At 37.1% G+C, this 15,750-nt stretch overlaps 1 protein-coding gene and 1 pseudogene across 1 annotated transcript in view; one reads left to right on the top strand and one right to left on the bottom strand.

Moving 5' to 3' along the window:
• Positions 1-15,750, top strand: part of BTBD7 (BTB domain containing 7) — a 95,691-nt gene that overhangs the window by 13,503 nt on the left and 66,438 nt on the right.
• On the bottom strand, positions 9,226-9,629 carry LOC110217741 (small ribosomal subunit protein eS26-like; annotated as a pseudogene).

Here is a 15,750-nt window from a genome sequence, read left to right as displayed (position 1 = left end):
ATACTTGGTTTGCAGGGTCTCTTTGCCTTAATTTCTTGGAATTATTGATTTCCTTGTAGACTTAGCTCAAGGCCCTCCTTCTACATAAAGCTTTTCTTGATTTCTCCTAGCTGCTCAGATTCCTCTCCGATTACCTTGCATTCATTTGGTGTATATTTGTATATACTTATATATGTTCATTTTATCTTGTTCCTTTAAAATGTAAATTCTTTCAGGACAGAAGCTACACCACTTTTATACTCCAGTCTGTTGCCAAGTCTTGTTGATTATACTTTCGCAGCATATCTTGTACATGTCCCCTTCTCTCCTCTGAAAGTGCCATCCCTCTGGTGCTGTCCCTCATTGCTTTATACCTGAACTATTATACTAACTTTCCAGTTGGTCTCCCTGCTTTCAAGTTTCTACCTATTGCAGTCTATTCTCCACTTATCTGTCTTGATACACACACACACACACACACACACACACACACACACACACACACACACACACACACACACACACACACACACCCCTACACCCCTGTTCAATGAACCCTGGCAGCTCCTTGTTGCCTCCAGGGTCAACCATAAAATCCTGTCTTATAACCTGAGCCCTTCCTACCTTTCCATTTTTTGGAGTTTTTTTATTTTTAAAATTTTTTTTCCCTCCCCAAGACAGCAAGCAATCTGATGTAGGTTATATAGGATTGTACATATTAAACATTTCCACATTAGTCATGTTGTGAAAGAAGAATCAGAACGAAAGAGGAAAACCATGAGAAAGAAAAACAAAAAAAAATTGAGAATAGTGTGCTTTGATCTGCATTTAGATTCCGTAGTTCTTTCTCCTGAATGTGGATAGCATTTTCCATCTTGAGTCTTTTGGAGTGGTCTTGAATCATTGCATTTCTAAGAGCTAAGTCTCTCATAGCTGATCACAGCTCAGTGTTGCTGGTACTGTGTGTACAGTATTCTGCTGGTTCTGCCCCCTTCACTCAGCACCAGTTCATGTAAGTCTTTCCAGGCTTTTCCAAATGAAATGACTCACTTGTCATTTCTTATAGCACAGTAGTATTCCATTGCATTCATATACCACAACTTGTTCAGCCATTCCCCAATTGATCCAGTTTCCAGTTGTTTGCCACCACAAAAATAGCTGCTGTATATATATTTTTGTACATATGGGTCCTTTTCCCTTTTTCATGATCTCTTTGGTATATAGACCTAGTAGTAGTATTGGTGGATCAACAGGTACACACAGTTTTATAGCCTTTTGGTCATAGTTCCAAACTGCTCTCCAGAATGGTTGGATCAGTTCACAACTCCACCAACAATGCATTAGTGTTCCAATTTTCCCATATCTTCTCCAACATTTATCATTTTCCTTTTCTGTCATATTAGCCATTCTGATAGGTATGAGTTGGTATCTCACCTTTCCATTCTTCCCACCTTACTCCTCTTCACCATGTATTCTGGGATCCATTGACATTGGCCTCTTTGGTGTTCCTCAAACCACTCCATCTTCCAGCTCTGGGCATTTTCATTGGCTTCCCTCATGCTTAGAATTCTCTCCTGACTTAGCTGGCTTTCTTCAAGTCAAGTAAAATTCCACTTTCTGCAAGAAGCCCCTTAATGCTAGTGCCTGCCTTCTGTTTATGATCTCCAGTTTGAGTTGTATATATCTTGCTTGTACATAGTTATTTATAGTTATTTACATGTCTCCCTCTAACTAGGAGCTCCTTGAGGGCAGAGACTATTTTTGTTTTTCTTTATATCCGCAGTGCTTTGTACATTGCCCGTCAAATACTAGATGCTTAATAAATCCTTGACTTCTGCCTTTGAGTCTGGTTCTCTATCTAGTATGCCACTTAGCCTTTCTTCCCTTAACAAATGCTTATTGATTAGAATCAAGTCAACAGGCATTTATTAAGTCCTTACAACGTGCCAGGCACTGTAGTAAGTATTATAGACAAACAAAACAAAACAACCCTGCTTTCTAGGAGTTAGTACTGTAATACAGAGATAACATGTAAATAACTGAATACATACAAGTATTGTGTAGTAGAAGTGTATCTGAGAGTGAATGCATTAGTTAACTGGGAGGCCTGGGGAAGTCCTTCTGCAGGAGGTAGAATTATTCTGTGTTTGGAAGCAAGCCAGGGAAATTTGAGTTGGAGAGGTGATGAGGTAAAGCATTCCAGGCATGGGAGACAGCCATGTGCAGAGGTACAGAGTTGTGTATCACAGTTTGTGGAGGGGAATAAAGCATAAGAAGACTGGAAAGGTATGAGAAGCCAGCTTATGAATATTTTCAAAACCAAAGAGAGGATGTTATATTTGATCCCCAAAGCAAGGGGAAGCCACTGGGGTTTATTTGACCAGGGAGCGACCTGATCTGATCGATGCTTTTGAATAGTAGGTTTGGCAGTTTGTGTGAAGATCAGTTAGAATAAGGTGAAACTTGATTCTAGGACACTAATTAGAAGACTAATCCAGGCAGGAGGGCACAAATGAGAGGTGTGGCTTCACAAGTGAAAAGAAGGGGATGTTCAAGAGAGATGTTGTAGAGAAAAAATTATATTTGGCAACTGATAATATAGTGAAGTAGAGTGAGGAGTTGAGGATGACAACAGGTGATCCTAATATGGCTAGTGATGGTAGCCTGTATAATAACAGGGAAGCTAAGTGAGGTAAAGATGATGTTTTGATCATATTAATTTTAAGGTGCCTATTAGATAACTAGTTTGGGGTATCTGAAAGGCAGCTGTTAATGCAGGACTGGAGGTCAGGAAAGAAACTAGGGCTAGATATATAGGTCTAGGAATTGCATAGATAGATGATTCAATCCATTTGGAACTGATGGGATCACCAAGTAAGGTAGGGTAAAAGAAGCAAAAATGAAGACCCAGGATGGAACCTGGAAGACTCCCATCAGTGAGGATAACATGCATAAAGAACAGCAAAGAAGACAGAAGGAGCTGTCAGACAGGTAGAAAGAGAATTGGGAGTGAACAGTATCACCAACACTCAGAGTATCCAGTAGGAAAAAGTGACAATTATGTTGTGATGCTGCAGTGATGTCAAAAAGAATGAGGATTGAGAAGAGGCCATTGGATTTGGCAATTAACAAAGAAATCGTTGATAGCTTTGGGAAGTACAAAATGATAACATCGAAAGCTATATTGCAGGGGATTTAGAAGAGAGTGAGGATAAAAATGAAAGCACTAAATGTATACAACTTTCTCAGAGAGTTTATCTGAGAAATAGTAGATCATGTGAGAATTTTTTAAGGATAGGAAAAGATACGAGCGTGTTTACAGGCATAGAGCCATGGTTAGGGAGAACTTAAAGATGAAAGAGAGTAGGAATAATATAATGGAGTAGTGTAATAGACAAGACAGGAAGGGATTGGATCAAAAGTGTCTGGAGAGAAGTTGATTTTGGCAAGAAGGCCCCGTCTTCACTGAAACTGGAGTGAAGGAGATAGTAGAGGGAGTGATGTCTGAATGATGTGAAATGGGAGAAAGGGGGAGTTCATGTTGAATACCCTCAGTTTTGGAGAGAAGTATAAGGTGAAGCCCTCAGCTAAGAGAGCTTTCCATCAGTGATATCCCCTAAAAGCCCAGCATTCTAGGGAACAGGATTATTTCCATACACAGAGGCTTACCAGGGTAGCAATGGGGCATTAACGAGTGATGTATCAGAGCACAGTTGGGGGTAATATTAGTGGCCCCCATGGGGAAGATGAATTTCAGTAAACAACTAGTCTTTTCCTGAGGCTTCTAGTAAGGTTCCTCCTGGTCTTATGCAATGTGAAATCTGCTTTGGACCCAGACTTCCAACTTCTATTTGTGTCCTTTTAGATTTTTGACATTCTTGAGAAGACCTGGTTCTCCTGATCCATCCCTGTCCTCAGGTTTATATATGTTTCCTGATGTCAAATCCAAACTCCTTTTCCCTGTAGGAGAGAGTGGTTTACCTTCAGCCTTAGTAATTACCAAATTAATATTTGGTACTCAAAAGAATACGGATATAGGAGATAAGGTGCAACCATAGGCTTAAAAGTGATTGCTGTTGTTGCAATAACTTTCCACCTTAACTTTGGGGCTAAAATTTTTGTGGATTTGTTTTGGGAAATTCAGAAAAATTAATAAGATGAACTAACTGATTATATTTAGGGGAAGAGCTAAGGGAAAAATTTTTAATGTCCCGTAAGGTTTCTGGCCCTCATGACTAGTATAATATTGGTTTCCTGAGTAAAAGTGCTTTTAGACATATACAAGTAAGTTCCTGCTTTTCTGTTGAATTAAATATTTTTCCCCAAATCTGTCCATTTGAAGCCAGATGTTCAGGCAAACTGTTTTTAGCCCTCTGAAAAACTGAAGGAATATTGATTTGATCAAAATATATATAGTATTTATGAGCCTTGCTCAATTTTCCTTAATCTTAGTGGTTTCCCTCAATTTATCGTGTGTGTGTGTGTGTGTGTGTGTGTGTGTATCTTGTTTGCACATCTTTGTTTGCATTTGTCTTCCCATTAGACTGAGCTCTTGCGAACTGGTTTTTTTTTTCCTTCTTTGAATCCCCAATACTTAGCACTAATGCACTTAATAAATCCTAGCTGACTAAGGATTTTGTTTGTTTTTCTTTAAGTAACAGAAAATTATAGTGCTGTGAACAGTGGGATCATAACCTGGTTCTACTAACTCTGTGACCTTGAGCAAGTCATTTTTAACTTTTCAAATCTCAGTTTTTGCTTCATTTCTCATTCTTCATAAAGGGATTGATGACCTTATTCCCTTCTACCCCATGATCCTAAAGTACCCATCTTCATTTTTTCAGAATTTTGATGTTTACTACAGTTGTATTTATAGCCTTGGAAACTAGAACTGCTTGCCTATATCTTGAGTCCTTAAAAAACAAAAGAGCTCTTCATGACAGTTATATAGGTTGTAAAATGAACAATCAACTTTTTCCTGGCATAAAGAAGGTAGATTTTTTTTTCTAAGTACATGCTAATGAATGTTAGCAATGAGAATTCACATTTTAAAGTTAAGCATATGTTGGAAAAGAGCTTTCAGTACTCCTATATTTTTAGCAAAAATTATTTAGAGTTATTTGAAGCACTACTTTAATTCCCACTTTTATAATGAAAATTCACCAGCTCTTAGTATCTAATTTAATTTTTAATTTAAAAGTGAAGATTGACTTAACATTTGATCTGATACTAAGTACAGATAACCTTATTTTCCTTTCCAATAAATGATCTATCTGGAATTGCTTTGCCAGAAGTTTTGCATACTGTTTGGTTTCATCTCTTTATATTATTCTGAGAACGAGGTGTAATGTGGTAGAGCATTAGGCTTAGATTGAAGTACTAACTTAGCCACTTGCTATCCTTCGGCAAATCACTTAACCTATCCAGAGATTATAATAAATCTAAAAGGTTTCATATTTTATATGGAGGTAATACAAGTTGTTCCCCGCCCGCCAGCCCCGCTTCCACTTAGAATATGAGGGCAGGAAATGAAGATATAAACCTCATTCTGAAGGTGTTTAGCATGTCTTAAAGTATCACATAGAGTTGGTCTCATGAGAAAAAACAATTCAAGCGAAGAGTTCATATCTACTTTACAGGGGCTTGGGGGTCAGCAAGAAAGACATCATGAAGAAATTAAGATGGCCCATAAAGGAAGGCTACAGTTTTCATAGGTGGAACAATAGTGCCTTGCCTTGGCGTTTGAACACAGTATTGTGGTTTCAGCCTGTGGGATTTCATGGGTCTGCTTGTTAAGAGTAGATGTTTACTCAATAAACACCTGGTATGTCAACTACTATAATTTTCAGTGTTGTTATTAGTATATATTTTGTGTTTTAAAAGACACAAAAGCGCCTTTATTTCTTCTTGTCATAAAATTTAGACCCATGAGTATATAAATATTTTAACTGATCATTGTTATAAAATATTTAATGTACCTCGATTAAAAAAATATTTATTATTGTTATTACCTACCCTAGTCTCCCTATCCCCAATGTCTTTTGCTTGGCTGAGAGGTAATACGAGAGCTTCAATATAAGCAAAAATTTTTGGAGGGAGGTGATGATTGTAATCACTGATGCTAGAATTCTAGTAATATCATTAATTGTGGAATCATGATTTTCTCATTTGTATTAACAAGGAAATTTACAAGGGTGAAAAGAGGAAGATAAGAATTGGAGTTTTGAATCTGAATATTTTAATATTTGTTGGTTTAAATAAATAAAATTTCAATGTAGGAATTTGTGATTTCTTTTTTTAAGCAAACAAGGAAAAAGTGGAGTGGAATGTTCACTTAGAAATTTAATTTATTTATTACAAAGGAGATACATTTAATTTTAGTTACAAAGTTATATCTTGTTTTTGCTTTTTTGAATTAAGCACATGCTTTATAGATTTATATTAGATTTCAACTGAAGAGAATATTAATAATCATCCAGTAACATTCTGCCAGGAGTTCAGAATCACTGGGATGGGAGAGTATGAGGGGGTGAAGTATGCTGATCATTGCAGTGATAAGGCTGTTCAAGGTCCTTCCTCAAGATCCAGCCTTGCGGCAGATGGTGACATGTTCTGTGAGGCTCAGGCTGCCTACCTCAGTAGGCAGAAACAGGTAAAGGTATGCCCTGGGATAGTCTAGTCTAGAGGCAGGAGAGGACATTGTCCTACAAAGTGCTGGAGAAGGCTGTGGGGTGATAAGTAAAATTTATATTAAAACAAAATAACTTAACCCCCTCCTGCTTTTTTGGTCTTTTTACATCTTATTCCCCAACATGTACTCTTAGACCCAGTAACATTGGCCACTTTGCTGTTCCATGAACCTGACACTCCATTTTCTGTCTTTTCTCTGGCTGTCCACCATGCCTGGAACACTCCCTCCTCCATTCTCACTGCTCACCTCTCTGGCTTCCTTTTTTTTTTAAATTTACATAACTTTATTATATATTTAAAAGGAATAGCAAATTGTACATAATAGATTTGCAGTTTCGGTGCAAAAAAAACAGTAATGGAGAAAAAGTTAATAATGCAGATTAAACTTAAGTGTAGCATATGTACTTTTCCCCCCGAAGAACAGATTTTTTTAAATTAATTTTTAAATTAATTTATCAACAATTACTTCCATGTGCTTTTTTTTTTAAAGCTAGGCAGTGGGGTTAAGTGACTTGCCCAGGGTCACACAGCTAGTAAATGTTATGTGTCTGAGGTTGGATTTGAACTCAGGTCCTCCTGAATCCAGGGCTAGTGCTCTATCCATTACGACACCTAGCTGCCCCTTCCATATGCTTTTGAGTTTAAAATTTTTCTCCCACCACCTTCCCCAAGATGACGCACAATCTGATATAGGCTATACATATACATTCCTATTAAACATATTTTCACATTAGTGATGTTGTAAGAATTAGAACCAATAGGAGGAACTACCAGAAAGAGGAAACATAATTCAACAGAAGAAAAAAAATAGCAAATAGTTTGCTTTCGATCTGCATTCAAATTCCATAGTTCTTTCTTTGAACGTGGATAGCATTTTCCATCACGAGGCTTTTGGAGGTGTCTTAGATCCTTGTATTGCTGGGAGGGGTTAAGTTTAACAATATTAGTCATCGCACAGTGTGGCTGTTATTGTGTACAACGTTCTCCTGGTTCTGCTGACTTCACTCAGCATCAGACCATACATGTCTTTCCAGGTTTTTCTGAAGTCAGCCTGTTCACCATTTCTTATAACACAATAGTATTCCATTGCACTCATATAACCACAACTTGTTCAGCCATTCCCCAATTGAGGGGCATCCCCTCAATTTCCAGTTCTTTGCCTGACTTCCTTTAAGTCTCAACTAAAATCCCATCTTCTACAGGAAGCCTTCTCCAACCCCTCTTAATTCCAGTGCCTTCACTCTTTTAATAATTTCCTATTTATCCTATATATAGCTTGCTTTGTATATATATTTGTTTGTGTATTATCTCCCCCACCAGATTGTAAGCTCCTTGAGGTCAGAGACTCTCCTGCCTCTTTTTGTATTCCCAGACCTTAATGCAGTGCCTGACACATAGTAGGCCTTTCATAAATGGCTATTGATTGATTATCTCTAATAAAATTTTTTTTACACCTAGCAAAACTCATGTACAGTAGTTTGCCGTGGTACCCTCTTTGAGAAACCATTACCTCCAAGGGTAGAAGTAGGAGCAGTAGGTGAAAGTTAGAGGCAGATTTTGTCTTGATGAAAGTAATTAACTTCACTAGAGCTAAACAGAAGCGGAAGGGATTGCCTATATAGCAAGTGAGTATTTTTCTCCTTGGAAATCTTTAGCGTAAACTCTATGACCTCCTGTCAGGTATGTTGTATAGCTTATAGGTGTAGAGATGTCAGCAGAGGTTCAGGTAGGTTGGTCTAATTGACTCTAGATCTTTTTACGATTCTGAGATACTGTGATTTTTGAGGTAATTGTTGCCATTTGTAATAGTCCCCTTATGTTTCCAGTTAAGAATTCATCTGAGCATCAATTGTTACTTTATGTGGGCTTCTCCCTGATAACTATGAGTCAGATTCAAAATGTTGAAGAGTCCACATCTATAAGTAGGTAACTGTCTATGTGTTGTAATTTAAAGGGTTGTAAGGCTGCTGCCCCCCAAATATTTACCCTACTTGGTTTCTTGTGATACCAGAAATAAGCAGATATTCATTCCTCCTACTCCCCTCCCAATCCCTGAATTTCTGAATTAAAAGTATAGATACCACTCTTAGTAAGAGGCAGATGGGTGGCTCAGTGGATAGAGCAGTGGGCCTGGAGCCAGGAAGACCTGAGTTCAAATGCAGATTTCAGGCATTTATTAGCTATGTGACCCTGGGCAAGTCACTTAACCTCTGTTTGCCTTAATCCACTGAGAAGAGAATGGCAAACCATTCTAGTGTCTTTGGCAAGAAAATCTCATGGATAATATCAGCATGTGATGATCCACAGGGTCACAAGACTGGAAAATAACAATTCTTAGTATAGTATCATAGGTTTTCAACAGCTGATCTGTTGAAAGCCTAAGAGAGATTAATTGATAAGTAGCTAAGAAAAAGAACCTTAGGGAAAGGGTCAGATATTTTATCATTTCTCCCTTATATATAGACTGTTAGCCATTACTGATTGATTATTGATTTTGATACTGTGGCTTTTATTTATTTTGCATGAGAACTTTTTTTAAGGTTAACCAACCATTTTATTTTCCTCTGATCAGTTCAGGAATGTTGATGGGCAGATTGCTCTTTACATAGGCTTTGGACAGGGTCTGGGAGCAGCATCAGCAGGTCTAAAACGGGGTGGGGGTAGCACCAGGAGGTCTGAAGCGGGATAGGGGGTGTTCAGTCCTTTTCTGCCTCATGGGACCGATTCCTCCAGCTCACACAGTAATACAGTTTCACATACAATTTGGGCAGCACATAGGAGTCAAAGACACTGGTCTTGAAGGTGTCCCTGACAGCCGCGGCTTCCACAGTGTTGTGGATGGTGAACTTTTTGATGGCCTTGTCCTCGGGCATGCAGCGGGCACAGTTGGTGCAGCAGATGGGCTGCACGTGGCCGTGGCCCTTCTTGGCGTGCCTGTTGTCCCTCCTCTTCTTGGTCATCTTGGAAGCCAGGAACTGAAAAAGGCGAGAACATTTCTTTGATCTTAAAGTTTTGATCATCTGCGTCAAGGCACTAGTAGCACATCTTCCTTGAAGCACTTTAAAATTTCTAGAACAGATAACCTATTTCTTTTTTTTAAATTTTATTAATTTATTTTGATTTATCAATAATCACTTCCATATGCTTTTGAGTTTAAAATTTTTCTCCCCTTTCCTCCCCACCACCCTACCCAAGACAGTGCACAATCTGATATAGGCTATCCATTTACATTCCTATTAAACATATTTTCACATTAGTGGTGTTGTAAGTAAAAATTAAAACCAATAGGAGGAACCATCAGAAAGAGGAAACAAAACTCAACAGAAGAGAAACAATAGCAATTCAACTTTCGTAGTTCTTTCTTTGGATGTGGATAGCATTTTCCATCACGAGGCCTCTAGAGATGTCTTAGATCCTTGTATTGCTGGGAAGAGTTAAGTTTATCAATATTAGTCATCGTACAATGTGGCTGTTATTGTGTACAATGTTCCCTTGGTTTTGCTCGTTTCACTCAGCATCAGACCATACAAGTCTTTCTAGATTTTTCTGAAGTCAGCCTGTTCATCATTTTTTTTTTTAGGTTGTACACGTGCGGTTATGCAAAACACATATTGTGAAAAACTAATTCTATTTCCCTTAATCCTATCCTGCCCTCCCATTTATTCTATTCTTTCTTTTGACCCTGTCCCTCCTCAGAAGTATTTACTTCTGATTACACCCTTTCCCAATCTGCCCTCCTCTCTATCATCCCCCTGCTCTCTTGTCCCCTTTTCCCCCTATTTTCCTGCAGGCTAAGACAGATTTCCATACCCAATTGCTGTTCATCATTTCTTATAGCACAGTAGTATTCCCTTATATTCATATACCACAACTTGCTCAGCTATTCTGCAATTGATAGGCATCCTCTCAATTTCCCATTCTTTGCCACCACAAAAAGAGCTGCTATGTATATTTTTGTACATGTAGGTCCTTTTCCCATTCGTATGATCTCTTTGGGATACGGCCCTAGAAGTGCTATTGCTGGGTCAAAGGGTATGTACATTTTTATAGCCCTTTGGGCATAGTTCCAATTTGTTCTATTTCTTTATTTTACTACTAATTCCTTAACTTGTTACTTGACTTCAACCTCCCTACAGTAATGAATTAGCCTTTTCTGTGTGGCTTGGTCCAAGTTGTTTCCTCTCAGACATCTCTAATATAGCGGGGTAAAGAATGGACTAGATCAGAGGTTTCAACCTATTGAGGCACCCCCCCCCAGATTAAAATGTAGTTGGGAAATGTTTAACAATAAATTGAAACACAGTACAATATAATGTTAACTTGTGGTTTTCTACAGCAGTATTTGGCTATAGAGATCCCTTTCTATTTGAATTTGGCACCACCAAACTAGATAATTTCTCACATCCTTTCCAGAGCTGACATTGTATTATACTGTTTTTATATATTTTTAAAATTAAGGGTTTTTTTCACTTCCAAATTATCTCCCTTTCCCCTCTGCCTCTTCCACCCATTGATAAGGCCAAAAAAACCACCCCAAATTCATTACAAATATATATAGTCAAAATAACTCCCTACATTAGCCATTAACAAAAAGAAAGAAGAAACCATGCTTTAGTGTGCATTCTGAATCCATCAGTTCTTTATGTGGTGATGAATAACACATTTTATCTTGTTCTTTGGAATTGTGGTTAGTAATTGTATTGATCAGAGCACTGTCTTTCACAGTTGATTATCTTTACAATATTACTGTGATTGTATTAATTGTTCTCAGTTTCCTCATTTCACTATTGCATCAGTTCATGCAAGTCTTCCCAGGCTTCTCTGAAACCACCTCCTTTTTTTTTTTACATTTGATTTTTAAGTTTTGAGTTCCAAATTCTATCCTTCCCTTCCCACCACCCCACCCCCACAATAAGGAGATATGGGTTATACATGTGCATCATGTAAAACGTTTCCATATTAATAATTTTGTATAAGAAGACTCAAATAAAAGAAAAAGGATGAAAGTGAAAAATAACATGCTTCAGATTGTATTCAGACAGTATCATTTCTTTCTTTGAAGATGGATAGTATGCTACATCATGAGTCCTTCAGAATTGTCTTAGATTATTGTATTGCTGAGAATAGTAAGTCATTTACAGTTTATCATCATACAGTATTGCCGTTACTGTGTACAACATTCTCCTGGTTCTGTTCACTTTGCATCAGTTCATGTAAGTCTTTCCAGGTTTTTCTGAAATCATCCTACTTGTCATTTTTTTATTATTATTAATTTATTTTTAGTTTTCAACATTCACTTCCATAAGCTTTTGAGTTTTAAATTTTCTCCTCCTCCCCAAGACAGCATGCAATCTGATAGGCTCTACGTATACATTCATATTAAGCATATTTTCACGTTAGTCATGTTGTAAAAAAGAATTAGAACCAGTAGGAGGAACCACAAGAAAGAAGAAACAAAACAAAACAGAAGGAAAAAAAAGAGCAAATAGCATGCTTCGATCTGCATTCAGACTCCGTAGTTCTTTCTCTGGGTGTGGATCAGTGATCCTCATTTCTTATAGCACAATAATATTCCATAACAATCATACACCACAACTTGTTTAGCCATTCCCCAATCTATGGGCATCCCTTCAATTTTCAATTCTTAGCCATCACAAAAAGAGCTGCTATAAATACTTTTTGTACAAATAGGTCCTTTCCCCAATTTTCAACACAAACTTTTTTTTCCTCAGCCAAAGACAAGGTTTATTAGAACATTCGTCATGTTGGGCAGACTCTTAAGGAGTCTGAACATTAGTGAGCTATTGGCTAGATTATAAGAATCTGAGCTGTGGCTAGATTTGAAGAATTTAAGCCCCTTCAGCAATTCTTACAGCACAACAGTATTCCATCACGTTCAACTGCCATAACTTGTTCAGCCATTCCCCAGTTGATAGGCATCCTCTCACTTTCCAATTCTTTGCCACTACAAAAAGAACTGCTATATTTTTGTATATACGGGTCCTTTCTATCTTTCTTGGATCTCTTTGCAGTATAGATGTAGTATATACAGTTTAATAGCTTTTTGGGCATAGTTCCAAAGCTTTCAGAAAGATCAGACTATTATAGTTCATACCTCCACCGACAGTGCATTTAGTGTACCTACCTGTTTTCCTACAGCCCCTCCAGAATTTGTGACTTTTCTTTTTGTCACCTTTGCCAATCTGATAGGTATGAGGTGGTAACTCAGAACTATTTTAATGTGCATTTCTCTAATTATTAGTGATTTAGAGCACTCTTTCACATTACTATTGATAACTTGGATTTCTTTCTCATATCCTTTGACCGTTTATCAGTTGGGGAATGGTTCTTGTAAATTTGACTCATTTCCCTTTATGTTTTAGAAAATGAGACCTTTATCAGAGAAACTTACCGCAAAGATTTTTTCCTGTTTTCCTGCTTTTCTTCTCATTTTAGCTGCATTGTTACTTTTTTATTTTTATTTTCAGTTCCAAACTCTCTTCATCCTTCCAATGATACTTTTGGAAAAGCTTGTTTTTGTTTTTAATTTTTTTTTTCAGTTTCAAATTCTTTCTCTCTCTCTCTCTTCACTCATTGAAGGCAAGAAATGCAATACCCATTATATATGTGAAGTCATACAAAACATTGTCATATTAGCCACATTGCCAAAAAAAACACAAGAAAAATAAATAAAGAAAAAATATGCATCAATCTTTATTCATAGTCCATCAGTTCTCTCTCTGGAGGTGGATAGCATATGTCATTGTGAGTCCTTGGGTCATGCATGCATTGTACTGATCAGAGTAGCTAAGTCTTTCTCAGTTGATTATCATTACAGTATTGCTGTTATCGTATAACAGTATTTTATAGCAGTGTTGTAGTTTTGCTCACTTTACTTTGTATCAGTTTATATGTGTTTCCAGGTGTTTCTGAAACAATCCCCTTCATCATTTCTTATAGCACAATAGTATTCCATTCATAATCATATGCCACAACTTGTTTAGTCATTCTCCACTGACGAATATACCCTCAGTTTCCAGTTTTTTGCCACCATAAAAAGCTGCTATCAATAATTTTTGTACATAAGGATGCTTTCCCTTTGTCTTTTATCTCTTTTGGTTGCAAATCTAGTAGTAGTATTGCTGCATGAAAGGATATATGCACAGTTATATAGCACTTTGGGCATAGTTCTGAATTGTTCTCCTAACATCCCAATTTTTCTACATCCCCTGTAGCATTTGCTATTTTCCTTTTCTGTTTTTTCAGTTAGTCTGGTAGGTATAAGGTGATATCTCAGTTGTTTTAATTTTCATCTCTAATTATTAGTGATTTGGAGCATTTTTTTATATGACTATTGTTGGCTTTGATTTCCTTCTGAAAACTGACTGTTCATGTCCTTTGATTTGTTCGTATTGGAGAAACTTGCTATAAAATGCCCCCCCCCCATTCCCTACTTTGCTTCTAATTCTGGCTGCATTGATTTTGTTCCTCCTCCCGCCTCTCTCCCCCCCAAAAATCTTAAATATTATGTAATCAAAACTATCCATTTTAGTTCCTGTGAACCTGTCTCTCTTGTTTGGTCATGAATTCTCCCTCTCGTCATAGATCTGTTAAGTAATTTCTTTCATTCTTTGCTAGTTGCTTATGATGCCATCCTTTATGTCTACATCATGTACTCATTTTGAGCTTATATTGGTATATGGTGTGAGGTGTTGTCAGTCTATAACCTGGTTTCTGCCAGACCATTTTCCAGTTTTCCCACCCATTTTGTTAAATAGTGAGTTCTTGCCCCAAATAGCTGAGCTCTTTGGATTTATCAAAACACTAGTTTACTGTGCTTATTTGCTTCTGTGTTTGTATACCTAATCTGTTCCACCAGTCAACCTCTTACCACAAAATCCTATTTAGAGCCATATTTTTATCATTTGAATTTTTTTTAAGCATTTGAATTTTTGACATTATAAAATGTTTCATTTGCCCTGGTTCTAAAATTTTCAATACTCTAAAATTTTTGTCCCCTCAATTTTTTTTTCCTGAGGCAATTAAGATTAAGTGACTTGCCCACAGTCACACAGCTAGTAAGTGTTAAATGCCTGAGGCTGGATTTGAACTCAAAGCTTCCTGACTCCAGGGCCAGTGCTCCATCCACTGCTACACCTAGCTGTTCCTCATGTTTTTTTCTGTGACTGAGATTAAACATGAAAACTGTAGTATAAACAGCAGAAAGAGCATGATGAGTTTGTCAGGATTGTCAGTAATAGCTTATGGCAGGAAACTTAGGTCTCTTTCCAAGGTTACTATGGCCAAGATATTTTCAAAACTTTTCAATCCTTTGAGAATGAACATCTCTTTACTTTTTTTTTACCTAGCTTATTTTATTTGGATATCAAACCTTTTAAGCTTTGTGGGACTTAGTGGAGTGTACAACTTGCCTATTCCTTAAGAACTAGGGCTCACCACCAGGCAAAGATAAAGCATGAATAGACCTTATTAAATAGATCTAAAGGATATCTAACAGTAAGTCCTTTACCAAAACAATGGCTTATTTTTTTTCAAAACAGTAGTTTAAAGGAAACCTCATTTAATATGGACAAGAAAATAAACTCATTTTAAAAGATAAACTGAAAATAAATCATCTAAAATCTTAACCTGAACTGAACAGTATGCAAAAGTTGCTTAGCTACCTCTTGATTAATTACAGGGCACATGATTTATTTGTGCTGTTTTTAGGCCTTCTGGGTTTTGTCTGGTTAAAAAAAATTCCTGCTGCTAACCTGTTGGCTAATCCCTATTCTTCAACACTTCCCCTCTTACGTGTAAGAGGTAGGGGAGAGGTGAAAACTTGTATGAATTCTTTGTGCCATTTATCAGATGAGTTTTGGTGTTGAAGCCCATGATCTGCGATATATCAGGCAGGGAGTTGGATAAACTTATTTTTTCCTGATTCCCCCCCCCTTTTTTTTTAACACTACTAAAATGGAAATACAATATTATTCAAAAGATTTTGTGACCAAAATTTTAGTAAATTTCCCCAGCCCCTCCAAAAAATACTAAAATTTTACTCAGATTTTTAAAATTTTC

Source organism: Phascolarctos cinereus, unplaced genomic scaffold (assembly GCF_003287225.1).
Source record: "Phascolarctos cinereus isolate Bilbo 61053 unplaced genomic scaffold, phaCin_HiC Scaffold_3;HRSCAF=262, whole genome shotgun sequence".
Lineage (NCBI taxonomy): Eukaryota > Metazoa > Chordata > Mammalia > Diprotodontia > Phascolarctidae > Phascolarctos > Phascolarctos cinereus.
Note: the sequence above shows the minus strand (reverse complement) of the source record. Positions and strands in the feature narration are given on the sequence as shown.